At 39.9% G+C, this 23,939-nt stretch overlaps 3 non-coding genes across 3 annotated transcripts; all 3 read left to right on the top strand.

Annotated features, from left to right (window-relative positions):
• The first annotated feature begins 4,570 nt into the window (after window positions 1-4,570).
• LOC137274924 (U2 spliceosomal RNA) lies at window positions 4,571-4,754 on the top strand. Its single transcript, XR_010956275.1, has one exon. It is a non-coding gene; the product is annotated as a U2 spliceosomal RNA (small nuclear RNA).
• A 9,169-nt stretch (window positions 4,755-13,923) lies between these two features.
• On the top strand, window positions 13,924-14,107 carry LOC137274922 (U2 spliceosomal RNA). Its single transcript, XR_010956273.1, has one exon. It is a non-coding gene; the product is annotated as a U2 spliceosomal RNA (small nuclear RNA).
• Window positions 14,108-23,278: 9,171 nt separating this feature from the next.
• On the top strand, window positions 23,279-23,462 carry LOC137274921 (U2 spliceosomal RNA). Its single transcript, XR_010956272.1, has one exon. It is a non-coding gene; the product is annotated as a U2 spliceosomal RNA (small nuclear RNA).
• Window positions 23,463-23,939: the final 477 nt, after the last annotated feature.

The raw sequence follows: 23,939 nt of genomic DNA, 5'->3' as shown, positions 1-23,939 counted from the left end.
CTTGAAGTTCCGTCTGGATAAGGGTGGATCATCCCCAGGGATAATGCCTTTAAGAATAGTTGGGAAGTGATCACTCCCACACAGGTCATCATGCACCTCCCATTCGAATTCATTACACAAATTTGAGTCGGCAAATGATATATCCAGGGAAGAATATGTTCCCGTAGCTGGATGTAGGTAAGTAGCTGAATCGTCATTGAAAATACATAAGTTATTATCAGATATGAAATCCTCGATGATTTACCCTTCCTATTTGTGTTGACACTTCCCCAAAGTGGGTTGTGTCCGTTAAGATCGCCCGTGATTAAACATGGCTTCAGGAGTTGATCATATAAATTTTGAAGATCTGATTTGTGAATATTTGAAGAGGGCGGTATGTACAAACTGCACAATGTCAGCGCCATGTGCAAAGTAATACGAACAGCTACAGTTTGCAATTGTGTATTTAGAGCGACAGGGCTATGGATGACGTTGTGATGTACTAAAATAGAAGCTCCTCCAGTTGCACGATCCCTCTGAGGAGAAAAAGAATGGTAAGCATCATACTGTCTCAATTTAAAATTATCTGTATCTTTAAGATATGTCTCTTGGATACAGAATGCCGACGGTTGATGATCTTGTACGAGTAACTGTAACTCGTTAAAGTTATTTTTAATCCCTCTGCAGTTCCATTGAATTATATTGGCCAGCTGAGTCATGGTGGCTCAATGGGCGATCTTTCGCGAGAACGTGACGGGGGTAAGCACCTCCGCTCGTCCTGTGAGTATGGGGTCACCTCCATGTCTAGAGGCCCAAAAGTATTTTGTAGAGGAACAACATGTGTTTCTGTCATATGTAATTTTTTACCTTTCTGCTTTTTCACTGGAATAGTGGGTGGTTGTGATGTGGCTAGTGGCGAAGCAGTCAATTGTGATGACTCAGACTGAATTTCTGTCTGAGACTCAGACGTTATTTGAGTGACTGGGGCAGTAGATTCTTTCGGTTCAGAAGCAGGTTTGTTAGATGAAAACACAGATTTTTCTGATTTGACCCAGGTCAAGTCAGTTTGACATGCAGCTGAGGACATTGCTACAGAACGGGTAACTGCAGCAGAATATGTTATATTTGATGGGGTTGAGGACTGAGTGGTGAAAAGTTTTTTGGCTTCAAAATAAGAGAGATTTTTTTCACATTTTATTTTCATTATCTTCGATTCCCTTTGATATATAGGGCATGACCTTGAAGAAGCAGCATGAGTCTCTTTGCAGTTAACACACTTGAGATCATTCTCGCAACCTGTGCCATCATGAGGATCGCCACAGCGATAACATACTGCAGGATTACGACATGAGTAAGTCCCATGACCAAACTGTTGACATTTATAACACCGGAGTGGATTGGGGACAATACACATCCACCCCGATGTTAAGATATCCTGCCTTAATTGACTGTGGTAAAGAAGGTCTGGCAAATGTTAGAAGATATATATTTGTTTTAGTTACAATTCCATCCTTTTTAATGGTGAAACGTTTCACTGCTGTAACCCCCTGATCTTCAAGCTCAGTTGCAATATCCTCTTCACTCATATCATACAGAGAGCGTGCCCTGTCACGTATGATACCACGGCACGAATTAAGAGTTTTGTGCACGGACACGGCAACTTCTATATTGGCAAATGTTTTAACAGACATAAGATTTAGAGATTGCTGTCTCCGTGCGCACTCAACTAACAGTGAACCATTACGGAGACGGGTGACATTTTTCACCTCCCCACAGATCCCATAGATAGCTTTTGACACGGCAAATGGGTTGAGTTTGTTAGGCAGAAAATCAGTTGCTTCGATTAGCCCAGGAATCAGTGGTTGAATTTGTGTCGGATGGACGATCTAGTTCGTCCAGACGTCGTTTTTTGTCATGTCGAGTTGAACCAGCTTGTTGGAAAGTCATGGCGAAAGGAAAATCATTCACCATCCCTGCTCCCCACCCACCATGGAGTGTCAACAAGGACGGTGTCTATTAGCAACGGGTATCCAAGATGCTGACACCAGGGATACAGGGATAGTATACTCCAGCGAATATGACACGAATAGCTGTATTTGTCGACCAATTCAATGCCAGACTGGTTCGGCCCTAGACAAGAAATTAGAGACATACATCATTCGGAGGTCAACATCACTAGATTGGCCCATGAGCCACCGCCTTCTGGCATAGGACTCTAGGCAAATTATTATAGTATAGAGTATGATAATAACAAACGCTCATTGTCACAAATGTACAAACATGCACAATAATTGCTGAGGAAGTTTGTCCATGCACAGGGCATGGCGTGACCAGCCGATTGATAGAACCGGGCCAGTTCTACCACCCGTCTAGGTGAAGTCAGGGCCAAAGTGGTGTGTTGAGTAACAGGAACGTCGTTCGAGGCCCCCATTACCCTCAACCACCAGGATCCCCTCCTCCACCGACACAGGGACGCAACCCACGGCCAACGGATTGGTGGACCAAATATGCCCCCGGATCCACACGGGGGGTTGGCGAGCACTTAGCGTTACCCAGCACCCACCACGAGGAGGTGGCTCGCCATGGGTGCTTATTTTATAGAGACATTAAAATAGACTTTTCTCCCTACGACAAGGAAGTACTGGATTTGAGAGTACACTGGATTCATGGTGTAGTATCCAATGAATTCCTGGATTCCTACTTTAGGAGATTTGGGAAGGTGCTGAGCATAACTCCTGAAACTATGTTAATTGGGGGATCCCCTGTTCAGACTGGTGTGAGAACTGTCCAGTTGCAAGTTGACAGTGGAAAAGCTGAAGATATTCCATATATTGTTAGACTGGGTGACAGAATGTCCATGCTAGTCACTGCCCCGGGTCGGTTGCCAGTGTGTCTAAGGTGTTATCACCTGGGCAAATCTACTGTGTGCAATGTCATGGCTTTGTCTAAATTTTGGTATCGAGGGGCTGTAACAATATTTTCAAAACATTATGTCGACCTTTTTCAGAGGGAGACTTTTCGTTTTATTTGACAGTCCACTGCTAAGCCTATTCGGAGGTCTGTGTGCTATAAACCTATTTTGGATGGGGGTTTGGGTGTAGTTCACATCCAATCAAAATTATATTCTTTTTATTTAAAGCACATTCAAAATCTTTTGCATAATTCTTCAACTAAGTGGACATTTTTTGCAAAATATTGGTTAGGAATGTCTTTACGTCACTATTGTCCTACTTTTGCTTCACTATTATTTCCTCATTCTGAGACGATGCCATTATTGTATCAGACGTGTTTATTGGCTTTAAGACAGTTTGAAGCTGTCAATTCAAATTATTTGATAGATATGTTTCGGTTTACATCAAAACAGTACTATGCTTGTTTATTACAAACTGTTGTGGAAAATAAAGTTGAAACGTTGTATCCACGTATTCCTTTTCAGCAGGTTTGGCTTAATCTACACAATTCCTTCGTGGATCCACTTTCGAAATCGGTCAATTATCGTCTCATCTATGATTCTCTCCCCTTGGGGTATACACTTTATACTCGGGGAATGTCTATCACTCCTAACTGTCCACTCTGTCGTATAGCAATAGGAACTTCTGACAATCTTTTCATCTATTGCTCGTGTGTTGATGTTTTGTGGGATATCGTTTTCCAGTGGTTAGATCAATTGTCTTTTGGCTTATTGGAAAGATCTAACGAAGTCATTCGGTTTAATTTGGTTCCTAAAATTCCAAATTCTTATAAAAAATCATTATGCATTTACCTTTTAACTTTGGCAAAATATACAATTTTGCTTATTCGGAATTCAAATAAATTTGAGCACAGAAAATTAAATGGAAATGATATCATGTTGCGTTTTCTATGTTTCCTTAGGACACGTGTCAAGGTTGACTTTTGTCGCTTTCCGCTATCTGTCTTTTCCTGGTACTGGCTTTCAACTTCAGTATTTGGTAAAATCAATCCCGATCATTTATTAGAATTACATATTTAACTTAATAGATAAATATATGCACATACTTTTGCTCTAACTGACTGACACTTTGTAGCCATAATGTGGCATAAAAGTTTGTGAATCTATCTATATATTATGTACGCTTCATTTGAGTTTATTGGTTTACGTACGCTTCATTTACCCTTGTTTCCTTTTCGAATGCTTCATTTATGCTCGCTTCATTCAGTTCATACTTCATTTGATCTTTATATTGTAAATATGTATTGTGCATGTAGCCAGGTTTTGGCATGTGTAGCATTTTACATAGTGATGTTGTGCATGTATATTGTTTGTATAGTGTGATGTATATAGTATGTGCATGTTGATGATTCTTTATATATATATATGGTTTGATTGGTTGTCAGTTAGAATATGGCATGTTTGTTTGTATTTCTCGTTTGTTAATATATATTATGTATGCTTCATTTACGTGTGTTTCATCTAGATCTATCTTCATTTGATGTATGTAGTGTGAATGTGTATTGCATGTAGCCAGGTTTGGCAATTTCCTCTTTTAGTTCTTTAGTTGTTAGCGCTGCAGGGCAAAACTTCTTTTTTGTGATATACTTTTAGGCCGAGCTTGTAAATTTGTTATATGCATTAAATTTTATCAAAAAGAAAAAAAAAGTATCTGTTCTTATCAGCTTAATATCTGATACGTGTCCTATTGGAGACATCGATATTAAACTGATTTTTGCAACGGGATGAGGTGCCACGGAGCTTGCTCCGCCCTCATCACGGGTTGACCCGGTATTGCAGTACCTCCGGGAATGGCTCACCACTCATAATACAATTCAAAAAATAGAACGCTTAACTTAGCCCTCTCTTTTCCACATATCATTTCCCTTTTTTAATCTCACTTTGCCTACCTTTTCGCGCGTCCGTTTCACTGGAGGCACCATGCAACCACTTCCAAACTGAAGAAATGGACCCATCCACTCAACCACATTGTACTCCGACCAAACCAAGCCCCGGGAAGTTCCTCAAAGTGATTTATTTTCCACTTGCAGTTTGTCTGTCCCAGTATCCAAGGACGTTGGCCATGGTGTCGCACGCCGGTAATAACGTCGTAGATTCTCACACCCTCACAACCACATTCTGCCCGATAACACACGTCTTAAGAGCCAGCTAACCCCTAGTAAGTGTTTTCAAGTGGTAAGGAGATACCAGAAACTTCGGCGCGTTTCCCCTGGATCAGTTTACATTGAAATTTCAAAATGTCTTTAACTTTCATTATATTTTTTAAATAAAACAACATTTGTGACTAAAGTTCACGTATCCTACCATTGTTTTGATACTTGCACTGTATTTAAGTTTAGTGGATTTAGTCCACGCGGTCAGTTGCACTGTTTGTTTACGCTTGTCTGGGGGTGACTGCACAAACTCCTCCAAGTGCTGTGTCCCCGCGCCTCGTTAATTAAGCGCCAATCCACCGGCTCATGGCGCTAGCTGCAGGATGCTTTTCCTACGTCGCCCCGACGTTTTAGCGCCTGCACTCTGTGTATTCAAAGGAATAAATAAGGTTATTTTAACATTTTGTTGCCTTCACAAAAATTGTCATATTTCATGTGACCTCTGGGTCTACCCCCATTGTTCTTAAGGACCATGGCCTATCATGCTGCAGTTGTGGAACCTGCTGTGCCGACCCGTTTCCTGGATCGGAGGACGATACATCAGACGATTCGTATGAAATCTGCAATTAGAAATTTTGACAGGGAAAATGTGTTTGATATTATTCAACATGCAACCAATTCTTTCAATATGGAAACCAAAGGCGAATGGCACTTGGTTTGTGACGTTTAAGAACGAAAATAGAGTGCGATTACTGCTTTCAGTGGGCTCAGTATTTTATAGAGTGAGTGAGTGAGTGAGTTAACATTTAACGTCACATCGGCAATATTGCAGCCATATCGTGACGAGAACAAAATAAGTTATAGTAATGTTAGGATGAGAAAAGAGAAAAAGTAAAACCTGTCAGCGAAGGACAGTAAAAACACTAGAGTATCACAGAACATAAAACTAGCATTGAAAGTTAAAACATTGGATTTAAAGAAGACAATACAACATAAAACCGGGGCTATAGATCGCCAACAACTGAAGTAGATCACCATACTAAGGTCCATGGGGACTTACATTACTTCTGCTACCTGCATGAAACCTAGCTGGATTTACACCACCCCTTCAGCTATTGGCGATTATCCTGAAATTTAGCCATGACTTAAAAACAACAAATATTCTACGATTAAAAACTAGTAGTAGATTTAAATTGACTATGAGAGTATTGGACTTACGTACCCTCTCAGGAGGACAATAATTTTACAATACTTCAACCCCCGTTGAGGGTACAGCCACTAACAATCTAAGTTACTAATTTAAACTACCAATCATTAAAATACAACTATCTACAGAACATATCAATTACAATTCAATAAGAAAATCAATTTCTTTTAAAAATCCAAGAATTAAATGAGTACTAACTGTGCTAAAAAGATCCTTCATTGTTTTGACATTGAAATATATAGTTATCCCTTATGATGGAGAATTCAACAGTCAAGCAGGATATGCTTGACCGTGGTTCTCTCATCACAAGGGATACAAAACGGAGGATCATCACCTTTTAGTAAATAACTGTGGGTGTAACGCGTATGGCCAATGCGACCTCTTCAAATCTGGACTGACAGCCCAAGTGAGTGTAACCAATATAAGGTTTTATGGCATGTAATTTATTTATTCCAACTTGGGTGTCCCACTTCTTTTGCATCAGATCACGAATGTAAGTTCTAATGCTAGCTTTATAGTCACTGCATGGAATAAGTCGTGGTGTCACAGATTTGTTGAGTGCAGCCTTAGCAGCAAGATCGGCCATTGCATTCCCAGAAATACCGACATGGCTGGGTAACCAACAAAAGATGTCGCACTGCCAGTTGTAAGATCATTATACAATTCAATTATGTCAATTAAAAGTGGATGTTTACAAGACAAATTTTTAATAGCCTGAAGGCAAGAAAGAGAATCAGAAAAAATTATATACTGTACATGATTAGGATGTCTTTGAATATATTGAAGAGCCGTTAATATTGCGTTAGCTTCTGCAGTGAAAATGGAGCTGTTATCAGGTAATCGAGAAGATATTGTTCTGGATCCAATGACAGTGGCACAAGCAACTGTGCAACCATCCTTGGAACCATCTGTAAATAAGGATTTGTATGTACTATAATTATTTTTTAATTGCATAAACTCTTGTTTATATTGTAATTCGTTTGTGTCTGATTTTTTAAACTTTGTTAATGTGAGGTCAACTTGTGGCCTCACTAATTGCCAAGGAGGAGAAGACGAGAAGGCGCTATACTTTTCAGCTCAATGCCGGCAGCAGAAATGAATGGTTTAATTCTGTGCCCAAAAGGTGGAACAAGAGAAGACTTTTTGATGTATAAATGCTCATAAAGAGGATCGAAAACACAGTTAAAAGCAGGGTTGGATTCGTTAGAGTATAGTTTTGTAATATATTGTAGAGCTAATTTGATACGGCGCTGTGTAAGAGATGGTTCATCGGCTTCGACATAGAGACTGTCAATAGGAGAAGTTCGGAACGACCAAAGACAAAGTCTCAGACCTTGGTGGTGGATAGAATCAAGGAGTTTTAGATTGCTTTTACAGGCTCCACCATAAATGATGGAGCCATAATCAAGCTTCGAATGGACAAGTGCACGGTATAGGTGCAGGAGAGTAGCTTGATCCCCTCCCCATTTTGAATTTGACACAACTTTCAATAGATCAAGTGCCTTCAGGCATTTAGTTTTCAAGTATTTGATATGCGGAAGAAAAGTTAAATGAGAGTCGAAAATCAAACCTAAGAACTTGGCCTCCTTAACGACTTTGATAGGAGTGCCATTTAAAAATAATTCTGGGTCCTTATGTGGTTTATACTTACGGCAGAAATGGAAGCAATTAGTTTTTGTCTTAGAAAATTTAAAACCATTCTCAAGACACCATTTATTTATTTTGTTTAAACATAATTGCAGTTGCCGTTCAATAGTATGCATATTCTTACCGCGACAGGAAATATTAAAATCATCCACGAAAAGTGATCCATCTATTGAATCGTTTAAAACCTTGGATAAACTGTTGATCTTGATACTAAATAAGGTCACAGACAAAATGCTGCCTTGCGGAACACCCTGATGCTGATTGTAATGATCAGACAGGGTAGAACCTACTCGGACTTGAAATTGCCTGCCTTGTAAAAATTGCGATATAAACAGAGGTAAACGACCCCTTAAACCGAAACCATGTAAATCCTTTAAAATGCCATGCTTCCAGGTGGTATCGTATGCTTTCTCGAGATCAAAAAAAGATCGGTACAGCATGTTGCTTATTGATAAATGCATTTTTTACAAAGGATTCTAAACGTACCAAATGATCAATGGTACTACGATTCTTCCTGAAACCACACTGAATATTTGTGATAAGGTTGTTAGTTTCAAGAAACCATGTTAATCGACTGTTTACCATACGCTCCATGGTTTTACAGACACAACTCGTTTAAGAACTTGGTCTGTAATTCGACGGATCAGTATGATCCCGGCCAGGTTTTGGAATAGGATCTACAATAGCATTACGCCAAGAAGACGGGAATTTTCCCTAAGTCCATATTGAATCAAAAATATTGAGCATTGTTTCCAAACATGATTTGGGCAAATGTTTCAGGAGCTGATAGTGAATATAGTCAGCTCCTGACGCTGTATCATGAGCTTGCTCAAGGGCAGTGTGTAGCTCATGTAATGAAAATAATTCATTATAGTCTTCGCCATTGTCTGAGGTAAAATTTATTCTCTTCTTCTCCTGCTGTTTCTGGTAGTGTTTAAATTCAGGTACGTAATTGGACGAAGAAGAATGTTTGGCGAGAGTTTCACCAAGCTTGTTGGCAATATCAGATTTATCAGTTAATACCCGGTCACCATCCTTCAGATGATGAACAGTAGATCTGGAACCTTTGCCCGTAATTCTTTGTATCATATTCCACACCTTAGACATGGGTGTACGGGAATTAATTTTGGAGACATAGTTCCTCAAAGACAGGCGTTTACTCTGTTTAAAAGTGCGTCGAGCCTTGGCATTTAAAATTTTTACTCTATCTAAATTATGTACTGTAGGGTGGCGGCGAAAATACTTTTCCGCTTTCCTCCTACTCTTTCTGGCCTGTTAACAGTCATTAGTAAACCATGGTTTGCGAACATGTGGAATTGCAGAGGACTTGGGGATAGTTTGGTCAGCAATGTTATTGATTATATCTGAAAACAGCTGTATAGGATCTTCGCTGTTTACAAAAACATCAGGTTTTAAATGATCAATACAAAGTGTTTTATATAAGGACCAGTCAGCCTTCTTGAAGTTCCGTCTGGATAAGGGTGGATCATCCCCAGGGATAATGCCTTTAAGAATAGTTGGGAAGTGATCACTCCCACACAGGTCATCATGCACCTCCCATTCGAATTCATTACACAAATTTGAGTCGGCAAATGATATATCCAGGGAAGAATATGTTCCCGTAGCTGGATGTAGGTAAGTAGCTGAATCGTCATTGAAAATACATAAGTTATTATCAGATATGAAATCCTCGATGATTTACCCTTCCTATTTGTGTTGACACTTCCCCAAAGTGGGTTGTGTCCGTTAAGATCGCCCGTGATTAAACATGGCTTCGGGAGTTGATCATATAAATTTTGAAGATCTGATTTGTGAATATTTGAAGAGGGCGGTATGTACAAACTGCACAATGTCAGCGCCATGTGCAAAGTAATACGAACAGCTACAGTTTGCAATTGTGTATTTAGAGCGACAGGGCTATGGATGACGTTGTGATGTACTAAAATAGAAGCTCCTCCAGTTGCACGATCCCTCTGAGGAGAAAAAGAATGGTAAGCATCATACTGTCTCAATTTAAAATTATCTGTATCTTTAAGATATGTCTCTTGGATACAGAATGCCGACGGTTGATGATCTTGTACGAGTAACTGTAACTCGTTAAAGTTATTTTTAATCCCTCTGCAGTTCCATTGAATTATATTGGCCAGCTGAGTCATGGTGGCTCAATGGGCGATCTTTCGCGAGAACGTGACGGGGGTAAGCACCTCCGCTCGTCCTGTGAGTATGGGGTCACCTCCATGTCTAGAGGCCCAAAAGTATTTTGTAGAGGAACAACATGTGTTTCTGTCATATGTAATTTTTTACCTTTCTGCTTTTTCACTGGAATAGTGGGTGGTTGTGATGTGGCTAGTGGCGAAGCAGTCAATTGTGATGACTCAGACTGAATTTCTGTCTGAGACTCAGACGTTATTTGAGTGACTGGGGCAGTAGATTCTTTCGGTTCAGAAGCAGGTTTGTTAGATGAAAACACAGATTTTTCTGATTTGACCCAGGTCAAGTCAGTTTGACATGCAGCTGAGGACATTGCTACAGAACGGGTAACTGCAGCAGAATATGTTATATTTGATGGGGTTGAGGACTGAGTGGTGAAAAGTTTTTTGGCTTCAAAATAAGAGAGATTTTTTTCACATTTTATTTTCATTATCTTCGATTCCCTTTGATATATAGGGCATGACCTTGAAGAAGCAGCATGAGTCTCTTTGCAGTTAACACACTTGAGATCATTCTCGCAACCTGTGCCATCATGAGGATCGCCACAGCGATAACATACTGCAGGATTACGACATGAGTAAGTCCCATGACCAAACTGTTGACATTTATAACACCGGAGTGGATTGGGGACAATACACATCCACCCCGATGTTAAGATATCCTGCCTTAATTGACTGTGGTAAAGAAGGTCTGGCAAATGTTAGAAGATATATATTTGTTTTAGTTACAATTCCATCCTTTTTAATGGTGAAACGTTTCACTGCTGTAACCCCCTGATCTTCAAGCTCAGCTGCAATATCCTCTTCACTCATATCATACAGAGAGCGTGCCCTGTCACGTATGATACCACGGCACGAATTAAGAGTTTTGTGCACGGACACGGCAACTTCTATATTGGCAAATGTTTTAACAGACATAAGATTTAGAGATTGCTGTCTCCGTGCGCACTCAACTAACAGTGAACCATTACGGAGACGGGTGACATTTTTCACCTCCCCACAGATCCCATAGATAGCTTTTGACACGGCAAATGGGTTGAGTTTGTTAGGCAGAAAATCAGTTGCTTCGATTAGCCCAGGAATCAGTGGTTGAATTTGTGTCGGATGGACGATCTAGTTCGTCCAGACGTCGTTTTTTGTCATGTCGAGTTGAACCAGCTTGTTGGAAAGTCATGGCGAAAGGAAAATCATTCACCATCCCTGCTCCCCACCCACCATGGAGTGTCAACAAGGACGGTGTCTATTAGCAACGGGTATGCAAGATGCTGACACCAGGGATACAGGGATAGTATACTCCAGCGAATATGACACGAATAGCTGTATTTGTCGACCAATTCAATGCCAGACTGGTTCGGCCCTAGACAAGAAATTAGAGACATACATCATTCGGAGGTCAACATCACTAGATTGGCCCATGAGCCACCGCCTTCTGGCATAGGACTCTAGGCAAATTATTATAGTATAGAGTATGATAATAACAAACGCTCATTGTCACAAATGTACAAACATGCACAATAATTGCTGAGGAAGTTTGTCCATGCACAGGGCATGGCGTGACCAGCCGATTGATAGAACCGGGCCAGTTCTACCACCCGTCTAGGTGAAGTCAGGGCCAAAGTGGTGTGTTGAGTAACAGGAACGTCGTTCGAGGCCCCCATTACCCTCAACCACCAGGATCCCCTCCTCCACCGACACAGGGACGCAACCCACGGCCAACGGATTGGTGGACCAAATATGCCCCCGGATCCACACGGGGGGTTGGCGAGCACTTAGCGTTACCCAGCACCCACCACGAGGAGGTGGCTCGCCATGGGTGCTTATTTTATAGACATTAAAATAGACTTTTCTCCCTACGACAAGGAAGTACTGGATTTGAGAGTACACTGGATTCATGGTGTAGTATCCAATGAATTCCTGGATTCCTACTTTAGGAGATTTGGGAAGGTGCTGAGCATAACTCCTGAAACTATGTTAATTGGGGGATCCCCTGTTCAGACTGGTGTGAGAACTGTCCAGTTGCAAGTTGACAGTGGAAAAGCTGAAGATATTCCATATATTGTTAGACTGGGTGACAGAATGTCCATGCTAGTCACTGCCCCGGGTCGGTTGCCAGTGTGTCTAAGGTGTTATCACCTGGGCAAATCTACTGTGTGCAATGTCATGGCTTTGTCTAAATTTTGGTATCGAGGGGCTGTAACAATATTTTCAAAACATTATGTCGACCTTTTTCAGAGGGAGACTTTTCGTTTTATTTGACAGTCCACTGCTAAGCCTATTCGGAGGTCTGTGTGCTATAAACCTATTTTGGATGGGGGTTTGGGTGTAGTTCACATCCAATCAAAATTATATTCTTTTTATTTAAAGCACATTCAAAATCTTTTGCATAATTCTTCAACTAAGTGGACATTTTTTGCAAAATATTGGTTAGGAATGTCTTTACGTCACTATTGTCCTACTTTTGCTTCACTATTATTTCCTCATTCTGAGACGATGCCATTATTGTATCAGACGTGTTTATTGGCTTTAAGACAGTTTGAAGCTGTCAATTCAAATTATTTGATAGATATGTTTCGGTTTACATCAAAACAGTACTATGCTTGTTTATTACAAACTGTTGTGGAAAATAAAGTTGAAACGTTGTATCCACGTATTCCTTTTCAGCAGGTTTGGCTTAATCTACACAATTCCTTCGTGGATCCACTTTCGAAATCGGTCAATTATCGTCTCATCTATGATTCTCTCCCCTTGGGGTATACACTTTATACTCGGGGAATGTCTATCACTCCTAACTGTCCACTCTGTCGTATAGCAATAGAAACTTCTGACAATCTTTTCATCTATTGCTCGTGTGTTGATGTTTTGTGGGATATCGTTTTCCAGTGGTTAGATCAATTGTCTTTTGGCTTATTGGAAAGATCTAACGAAGTCATTCGGTTTAATTTGGTTCCTAAAATTCCAAATTCTTATAAAAAATCATTATGCATTTACCTTTTAACTTTGGCAAAATATACAATTTTGCTTATTCGGAATTCAAATAAATTTGAGCACAGAAAATTAAATGGAAATGATATCATGTTGCGTTTTCTATGTTTCCTTAGGACACGTGTCAAGGTTGACTTTTGTCGCTTTCCGCTATCTGTCTTTTCCTGGTACTGGCTTTCAACTTCAGTATTTGGTAAAATCAATCCCGATCATTTATTAGAATTACATATTTAACTTAATAGATAAATATATGCACATACTTTTGCTCTAACTGACTGACACTTTGTAGCCATAATGTGGCATAAAAGTTTGTGAATCTATCTATATATTATGTACGCTTCATTTGAGTTTATTGGTTTACGTACGCTTCATTTACCCTCGTTTCCTTTTCGAATGCTTCATTTATGCTCGCTTCATTCAGTTCATACTTCATTTGATCTTTATATTGTAAATATGTATTGTGCATGTAGCCAGGTTTTGGCATGTGTAGCATTTTACATAGTGATGTTGTGCATGTATATTGTTTGTATAGTGTGATGTATATAGTATGTGCATGTTGATGATTCTTTATATATATATATGGTTTGATTGGTTGTCAGTTAGAATATGGCATGTTTGTTTGTATTTCTCGTTTGTTAATATATATTATGTATGCTTCATTTACGTGTGTTTCATCTAGATCTATCTTCATTTGATGTATATAGTGTGAATGTGTATTGCATGTAGCCAGGTTTGGCAATTTCCTCTTTTAGTTCTTTAGTTGTTAGCGCTGCAGGGCAAAACTTCTTTTTTGTGATATACTTTTAGGCCGAGCTTGTAAATTTGTTATATGCATTAAATTTTATCAAAAAGAAAAAAAAAGTATCTGTTCTTATCAGCTTAATATCTGATACGTGTCCTATTGGAGACATCGATATTAAACTGATTTTTGCAACGGGATGAGGTGCCACGGAGCTTGCTCCGCCCTCATCACGGGTTGACCCGGTATTGCAGTACCTCCGGGAATGGCTCACCACTCATAATACAATTCAAAAAATAGAACGCTTAACTTAGCCCTCTCTTTTCCACATATCATTTCCCTTTTTTAATCTCACTTTGCCTACCTTTTCGCGCGTCCGTTTCACTGGAGGCACCATGCAACCACTTCCAAACTGAAGAAATGGACCCATCCACTCAACCACATTGTACTCCGACCAAACCAAGCCCCGGGAAGTTCCTCAAAGTGATTTATTTTCCACTTGCAGTTTGTCTGTCCCAGTATCCAAGGACGTTGGCCATGGTGTCGCACGCCGGTAATAACGTCGTAGATTCTCACACCCTCACAACCACATTCTGCCCGATAACACACGTCTTAAGAGCCAGCTAACCCCTAGTAAGTGTTTTCAAGTGGTAAGGAGATACCAGAAACTTCGGCGCGTTTCCCCTGGATCAGTTTACATTGAAATTTCAAAATGTCTTTAACTTTCATTATATTTTTTAAATAAAACAACATTTGTGACTAAAGTTCACGTATCCTACCATTGTTTTGATACTTGCACTGTATTTAAGTTTAGTGGATTTAGTCCACGCGGTCAGTTGCACTGTTTGTTTACGCTTGTCTGGGGGTGACTGCACAAACTCCTCCAAGTGCTGTGTCCCCGCGCCTCGTTAATTAAGCGCCAATCCACCGGCTCATGGCGCTAGCTGCAGGATGCTTTTCCTACGTCGCCCCGACGTTTTAGCGCCTGCACTCTGTGTATTCAAAGGAATAAATAAGGTTATTTTAACATTTTGTTGCCTTCACAAAAATTGTCATATTTCATGTGACCTCTGGGTCTACCCCCATTGTTCTTAAGGACCATGGCCTATCATGCTGCAGTTGTGGAACCTGCTGTGCCGACCCGTTTCCTGGATCGGAGGACGATACATCAGACGGTTCGTATGAAATCTGCAATTAGAAATTTTGACAGGGAAAATGTGTTTGATATTATTCAACATGCAACCAATTCTTTCAATATGGAAACCAAAGGCGAATGGCACTTGGTTTGTGACGTTTAAGAACGAAAATAGAGTGCGATTACTGCTTTCAGTGGGCTCAGTATTTTATAGAGTGAGTGAGTGAGTGAGTTAACATTTAACGTCACATCGGCAATATTGCAGCCATATCGTGACGAGAACAAAATAAGTTATAGTAATGTTAGGATGAGAAAAGAGAAAAAGTAAAACCTGTCAGCGAAGGACAGTAAAAACACTAGAGTATCACAGAACATAAAACTAGCATTGAAAGTTAAAACATTGGATTTAAAGAAGACAATACAACATAAAACCGGGGCTATAGATCGCCAACAACTGAAGTAGATCACCATACTAAGGTCCATGGGGACTTACATTACTTCTGCTACCTGCATGAAACCTAGCTGGATTTACACCACCCCTTCAGCTATTGGCGATTATCCTGAAATTTAGCCATGACTTAAAAACAACAAATATTCTACGATTAAAAACTAGTAGTAGATTTAAATTGACTATGAGAGTATTGGACTTACGTACCCTCTCAGGAGGACAATAATTTTACAATACTTCAACCCCCGTTGAGGGTACAGCCACTAACAATCTAAGTTACTAATTTAAACTACCAATCATTAAAATACAACTATCTACAGAACATATCAATTACAATTCAATAAGAAAATCAATTTCTTTTAAAAATCCAAGAATTAAATGAGTACTAACTGTGCTAAAAAGATCCTTCATTGTTTTGACATTGAAATATATAGTTATCCCTTATGATGGAGAATTCAACAGTCAAGCAGGATATGCTTGACCGTGGTTCTCTCATCACAAGGGATACAAAACGGAGGATCATCACCTTTTAGTAAATAACTGTGGGTGTAACGCGTATGGCCAATGCGACCTCTTCAAATCTGGACTGACAGCCCAAGTGAGTGTAACCAATATAAGGTTTTATGGCATGTAATTTATTTATTCCAACTTGGGTGTCCCACTTCTTTTGCATCAGATCACGAATGTAAGTTCTAATGCTAGCTTTAAAGTCACTGCATGGAATAAGTCGTGGTGTCACAGATTTGTTGAGTGCAGCCTTAGCAGCAAGATCGGCCATTGCATTCCCAGAAATACCGACATGGCTGGGTAACCAACAAAAGATGTCGCACTGCCAGTTGTAAGATCATTATACAATTCAATTATGTCAATTAAAAGTGGATGTTTACAAGACAAATTTTTAATAGCCTGAAGGCAAGAAAGAGAATCAGAAAAAATTATATACTGTACATGATTAGGATGTCTTTGAATATATTGAAGAGCCGTTAATATTGCGTTAGCTTCTGCAGTGAAAATGGAGCTGTTATCAGGTAATCGAGAAGATATTGTTCTGGATCCAATGACAGTGGCACAAGCAACTGTGCAACCATCCTTGGAACCATCTGTAAATAAGGATTTGTATGTACTATAATTATTTTTTAATTGCATAAACTCTTGTTTATATTGTAATTCGTTTGTGTCTGATTTTTTAAACTTTGTTAATGTGAGGTCAACTTGTGGCCTCACTAATTGCCAAGGAGGAGAAGACGAGAAGGCGCTATACTTTTCAGCTCAATGCCGGCAGCAGAAATGAATGGTTTAATTCTGTGCCCAAAAGGTGGAACAAGAGAAGACTTTTTGATGTATAAATGCTCATAAAGAGGATCGAAAACACAGTTAAAAGCAGGGTTGGATTCGTTAGAGTATAGTTTTGTAATATATTGTAGAGCTAATTTGATACGGCGCTGTGTAAGAGATGGTTCATCGGCTTCGACATAGAGACTGTCAATAGGAGAAGTTCGGAACGACCAAAGACAAAGTCTCAGACCTTGGTGGTGGATAGAATCAAGGAGTTTTAGATTGCTTTTACAGGCTCCACCATAAATGATGGAGCCATAATCAAGCTTCGAACGGACAAGTGCACGGTATAGGTGCAGGAGAGTAGCTTGATCCCCTCCCCATTTTGAATTTGACACAACTTTCAATAGATCAAGTGCCTTCAGGCATTTAGTTTTCAAGTATTTGATATGCGGAAGAAAAGTTAAATGAGAGTCGAAAATCAAACCTAAGAACTTGGCCTCCTTAACGACTTTGATAGGAGTGCCATTTAAAAATAATTCTGGGTCCTTATGTGGTTTATACTTACGGCAGAAATGGAAGCAATTAGTTTTTGTCTTAGAAAATTTAAAACCATTCTCAAGACACCATTTATTTATTTTGTTTAAACATAATTGCAGTTGCCGTTCAATAGTATGCATATTCTTACCGCGACAGGAAATATTAAAATCATCCACGAAAAGTGATCCATCTATTGAATCGTTTAAAACCTTGGATAAACTGTTGATCTTGATACTAAATAAGGTCACAGACAAAATGCTGCCTTGCGGAACACCCTGATGCTGATTGTAATGATCAGACAGGGTAGAACCTACTCGGACTTGAAATTGCCTGCCTTGTAAAAATTGCGATATAAACAGAGGTAAACGACCCCTTAAACCGAAACCATGTAAATCCTTTAAAATGCCATGCTTCCAGGTGGTATCGTATGCTTTCTCGAGATCAAAAAAAGATCGGTACAGCATGTTGCTTATTGATAAATGCATTTTTTACAAAGGATTCTAAACGTACCAAATGATCAATGGTACTACGATTCTTCCTGAAACCACACTGAATATTTGTGATAAGGTTGTTAGTTTCAAGAAACCATGTTAATCGACTGTTTACCATACGCTCCATGGTTTTACAGACACAACTCGTTTAAGAACTTGGTCTGTAATTCGACGGATCAGTATGATCCCGGCCAGGTTTTGGAATAGGATCTACAATAGCATTACGCCAAGAAGACGGGAATTTTCCCTAAGTCCATATTGAATCAAAAATATTGAGCATTGTTTCCAAACATGATTTGGGCAAATGTTTCAGGAGCTGATAGTGAATATAGTCAGCTCCTGACGCTGTATCATGAGCTTGCTCAAGGGCAGTGTGTAGCTCATGTAATGAAAATAATTCATTATAGTCTTCGCCATTGTCTGAGGTAAAATTTATTCTCTTCTTCTCCTGCTGTTTCTGGTAGTGTTTAAATTCAGGTACGTAATTGGACGAAGAAGAATGTTTGGCGAGAGTTTCACCAAGCTTGTTGGCAATATCAGATTTATCAGTTAATACCCGGTCACCATCCTTCAGATGATGAACAGTAGATCTGGAACCTTTGCCCGTAATTCTTTGTATCATATTCCACACCTTAGACATGGGTGTACGGGAATTAATTTTGGAGACATAGTTCCTCAAAGACAGGCGTTTACTCTGTTTAAAAGTGCGTCGAGCCTTGGCATTTAAAATTTTTACTCTATCTAAATTATGTACTGTAGGGTGGCGGCGAAAATACTTTTCCGCTTTCCTCCTACTCTTTCTGGCCTGTTAACAGTCATTAGTAAACCATGGTTTGCGAACATGTGGAATTGCAGAGGACTTGGGGATAGTTTGGTCAGCAATGTTATTGATTATATCTGAAAACAGCTGTATAGGATCTTCGCTGTTTACAAAAACATCAGGTTTTAAATGATCAATACAAAGTGTTTTATATAAGGACCAGTCAGCCTTCTTGAAGTTCCGTCTGGATAAGGGTGGATCATCCCCAGGGATAATGCCTTTAAGAATAGTTGGGAAGTGATCACTCCCACACAGGTCATCATGCACCTCCCATTCGAATTCATTACACAAATTTGAGTCGGCAAATGATATATCCAGGGAAGAATATGTTCCCGTAGCTGGATGTAGGTAAGTAGCTGAATCGTCATTGAAAATACATAAGTTATTATCAGATATGAAATCCTCGATGATTTACCCTTCCTATTTGTGTTGACACTTCCCCAAAGTGGGTTGTGTCCGTTAAGATCGCCCGTGATTAAACATGGCTTCGGGAGTTGATCATATAAATTTTGAAGATCTGATTTGTGAATATTTGAAGAGGGCGGTATGTACAAACTGCACAATGTCAGCGCCATGTGCAAAGTAATACGAACAGCTACAGTTTGCAATTGTGTATTTAGAGCGACAGGGCTATGGATGACGTTGTGATGTACTAAAATAGAAGCTCCTCCAGTTGCACGATCCCTCTGAGGAGAAAAAGAATGGTAAGCATCATACTGTCTCAATTTAAAATTATCTGTATCTTTAAGATATGTCTCTTGGATACAGAATGCCGACGGTTGATGATCTTGTACGAGTAACTGTAACTCGTTAAAGTTATTTTTAATCCCTCTGCAGTTCCATTGAATTATATTGGCCAGCTGAGTCATGGTGGCTCAATGGGCGATCTTTCGCGAGAACGTGACGGGGGTAAGCACCTCCGCTCGTCCTGTGAGTATGGGGTCACCTCCATGTCTAGAGGCCCAAAAGTATTTTGTAGAGGAACAACATGTGTTTCTGTCATATGTAATTTTTTACCTTTCTGCTTTTTCACTGGAATAGTGGGTGGTTGTGATGTGGCTAGTGGCGAAGCAGTCAATTGTGATGACTCAGACTGAATTTCTGTCTGAGACTCAGACGTTATTTGAGTGACTGGGGCAGTAGATTCTTTCGGTTCAGAAGCAGGTTTGTTAGATGAAAACACAGATTTTTCTGATTTGACCCAGGTCAAGTCAGTTTGACATGCAGCTGAGGACATTGCTACAGAACGGGTAACTGCAGCAGAATATGTTATATTTGATGGGGTTGAGGACTGAGTGGTGAAAAGTTTTTTGGCTTCAAAATAAGAGAGATTTTTTTCACATTTTATTTTCATTATCTTCGATTCCCTTTGATATATAGGGCATGACCTTGAAGAAGCAGCATGAGTCTCTTTGCAGTTAACACACTTGAGATCATTCTCGCAACCTGTGCCATCATGAGGATCGCCACAGCGATAACATACTGCAGGATTACGACATGAGTAAGTCCCATGACCAAACTGTTGACATTTATAACACCGGAGTGGATTGGGGACAATACACATCCACCCCGATGTTAAGATATCCTGCCTTAATTGACTGTGGTAAAGAAGGTCTGGCAAATGTTAGAAGATATATATTTGTTTTAGTTACAATTCCATCCTTTTTAATGGTGAAACGTTTCACTGCTGTAACCCCCTGATCTTCAAGCTCAGCTGCAATATCCTCTTCACTCATATCATACAGAGAGCGTGCCCTGTCACGTATGATACCACGGCACGAATTAAGAGTTTTGTGCACGGACACGGCAACTTCTATATTGGCAAATGTTTTAACAGACATAAGATTTAGAGATTGCTGTCTCCGTGCGCACTCAACTAACAGTGAACCATTACGGAGACGGGTGACATTTTTCACCTCCCCACAGATCCCATAGATAGCTTTTGACACGGCAAATGGGTTGAGTTTGTTAGGCAGAAAATCAGTTGCTTCGATTAGCCCAGGAATCAGTGGTTGAATTTGTGTCGGATGGACGATCTAGTTCGTCCAGACGTCGTTTTTTGTCATGTCGAGTTGAACCAGCTTGTTGGAAAGTCATGGCGAAAGGAAAATCATTCACCATCCCTGCTCCCCACCCACCATGGAGTGTCAACAAGGACGGTGTCTATTAGCAACGGGTATCCAAGATGCTGACACCAGGGATACAGGGATAGTATACTCCAGCGAATATGACACGAATAGCTGTATTTGTCGACCAATTCAATGCCAGACTGGTTCGGCCCTAGACAAGAAATTAGAGACATACATCATTCGGAGGTCAACATCACTAGATTGGCCCATGAGCCACCGCCTTCTGGCATAGGACTCTAGGCAAATTATTATAGTATAGAGTATGATAATAACAAACGCTCATTGTCACAAATGTACAAACATGCACAATAATTGCTGAGGAAGTTTGTCCATGCACAGGGCATGGCGTGACCAGCCGATTGATAGAACCGGGCCAGTTCTACCACCCGTCTAGGTGAAGTCAGGGCCAAAGTGGTGTGTTGAGTAACAGGAACGTCGTTCGAGGCCCCCATTACCCTCAACCACCAGGATCCCCTCCTCCACCGACACAGGGACGCAACCCACGGCCAACGGATTGGTGGACCAAATATGCCCCCGGATCCACACGGGGGGTTGGCGAGCACTTAGCGTTACCCAGCACCCACCACGAGGAGGTGGCTCGCCATGGGTGCTTATTTTATAGAGACATTAAAATAGACTTTTCTCCCTACGACAAGGAAGTACTGGATTTGAGAGTACACTGGATTCATGGTGTAGTATCCAATGAATTCCTGGATTCCTACTTTAGGAGATTTGGGAAGGTGCTGAGCATAACTCCTGAAACTATGTTAATTGGGGGATCCCCTGTTCAGACTGGTGTGAGAACTGTCCAGTTGCAAGTTGACAGTGGAAAAGCTGAAGATATTCCATATATTGTTAGACTGGGTGACAGAATGTCCATGCTAGTCACTGCCCCGGGTCGGTTGCCAGTGTGTCTAAGGTGTTATCACCTGGGCAAATCTACTGTGTGCAATGTCATGGCTTTGTCTAAATTTTGGTATCGAGGGGCTGTAACAATATTTTCAAAACATTATGTCGACCTTTTTCAGAGGGAGACTTTTCGTTTTATTTGACAGTCCACTGCTAAGCCTATTCGGAGGTCTGTGTGCTATAAACCTATTTTGGATGGGGGTTTGGGTGTAGTTCACATCCAATCAAAATTATATTCTTTTTATTTAAAGCACATTCAAAATCTTTTGCATAATTCTTCAACTAAGTGGACATTTTTTGCAAAATATTGGTTAGGAATGTCTTTACGTCACTATTGTCCTACTTTTGCTTCACTATTATTTCCTCATTCTGAGACGATGCCATTATTGTATCAGACGTGTTTATTGGCTTTAAGACAGTTTGAAGCTGTCAATTCAAATTATTTGATAGATATGTTTCGGTTTACATCAAAACAGTACTATGCTTGTTTATTACAAACTGTTGTGGAAAATAAAGTTGAAACGTTGTATCCACGTATTCCTTTTCAGCAGGTTTGGCTTAATCTACACAATTCCTTCGTGGATCCACTTTCGAAATCGGTCAATTATCGTCTCATCTATGATTCTCTCCCCTTGGGGTATACACTTTATACTCGGGGAATGTCTATCACTCCTAACTGTCCACTCTGTCGTATAGCAATAGAAACTTCTGACAATCTTTTCATCTATTGCTCGTGTGTTGATGTTTTGTGGGATATCGTTTTCCAGTGGTTAGATCAATTGTCTTTTGGCTTATTGGAAAGATCTAACGAAGTCATTCGGTTTAATTTGGTTCCTAAAATTCCAAATTCTTATAAAAAATCATTATGCATTTACCTTTTAACTTTGGCAAAATATACAATTTTGCTTATTCGGAATTCAAATAAATTTGAGCACAGAAAATTAAATGGAAATGATATCATGTTGCGTTTTCTATGTTTCCTTAGGACACGTGTCAAGGTTGACTTTTGTCGCTTTCCGCTATCTGTCTTTTCCTGGTACTGGCTTTCAACTTCAGTATTTGGTAAAATCAATCCCGATCATTTATTAGAATTACATATTTAACTTAATAGATAAATATATGCACATACTTTTGCTCTAACTGACTGACACTTTGTAGCCATAATGTGGCATAAAAGTTTGTGAATCTATCTATATATTATGTACGCTTCATTTGAGTTTATTGGTTTACGTACGCTTCATTTACCCTTGTTTCCTTTTCGAATGCTTCATTTATGCTCGCTTCATTCAGTTCATACTTCATTTGATCTTTATATTGTAAATATGTATTGTGCATGTAGCCAGGTTTTGGCATGTGTAGCATTTTACATAGTGATGTTGTGCATGTATATTGTTTGTATAGTGTGATGTATATAGTATGTGCATGTTGATGATTCTTTATATATATATATGGTTTGATTGGTTGTCAGTTAGAATATGGCATGTTTGTTTGTATTTCTCGTTTGTTAATATATATTATGTATGCTTCATTTACGTGTGTTTCATCTAGATCTATCTTCATTTGATGTATATAGTGTGAATGTGTATTGCATGTAGCCAGGTTTGGCAATTTCCTCTTTTAGTTCTTTAGTTGTTAGCGCTGCAGGGCAAAACTTCTTTTTTGTGATATACTTTTAGGCCGAGCTTGTAAATTTGTTATATGCATTAAATTTTATCAAAAAGAAAAAAAAAGTATCTGTTCTTATCAGCTTAATATCTGATACGTGTCCTATTGGAGACATCGATATTAAACTGATTTTTGCAACGGGATGAGGTGCCACGGAGCTTGCTCCGCCCTCATCACGGGTTGACCCGGTATTGCAGTACCTCCGGGAATGGCTCACCACTCATAATACAATTCAAAAAATAGAACGCTTAACTTAGCCCTCTCTTTTCCACATATCATTTCCCTTTTTTAATCTCACTTTGCCTACCTTTTCGCGCGTCCGTTTCACTGGAGGCACCATGCAACCACTTCCAAACTGAAGAAATGGACCCATCCACTCAACCACATTGTACTCCGACCAAACCAAGCCCCGGGAAGTTCCTCAAAGTGATTTATTTTCCACTTGCAGTTTGTCTGTCCCAGTATCCAAGGACGTTGGCCATGGTGTCGCACGCCGGTAATAACGTCGTAGATTCTCACACCCTCACAACCACATTCTGCCCGATAACACACGTCTTAAGAGCCAGCTAACCCCTAGTAAGTGTTTTCAAGTGGTAAGGAGATACCAGAAACTTCGGCGCGTTTCCCCTGGATCAGTTTACATTGAAATTTCAAAATGTCTTTAACTTTCATTATATTTTTTAAATAAAACAACATTTG

Source organism: Haliotis asinina, chromosome 2 (genome assembly GCF_037392515.1).
Source record: "Haliotis asinina isolate JCU_RB_2024 chromosome 2, JCU_Hal_asi_v2, whole genome shotgun sequence".
NCBI lineage: Eukaryota > Metazoa > Mollusca > Gastropoda > Lepetellida > Haliotidae > Haliotis > Haliotis asinina.
The sequence above is the reverse complement of the archived record's forward strand: the minus strand, read 5'-3'. Positions and strand labels throughout refer to the sequence as shown.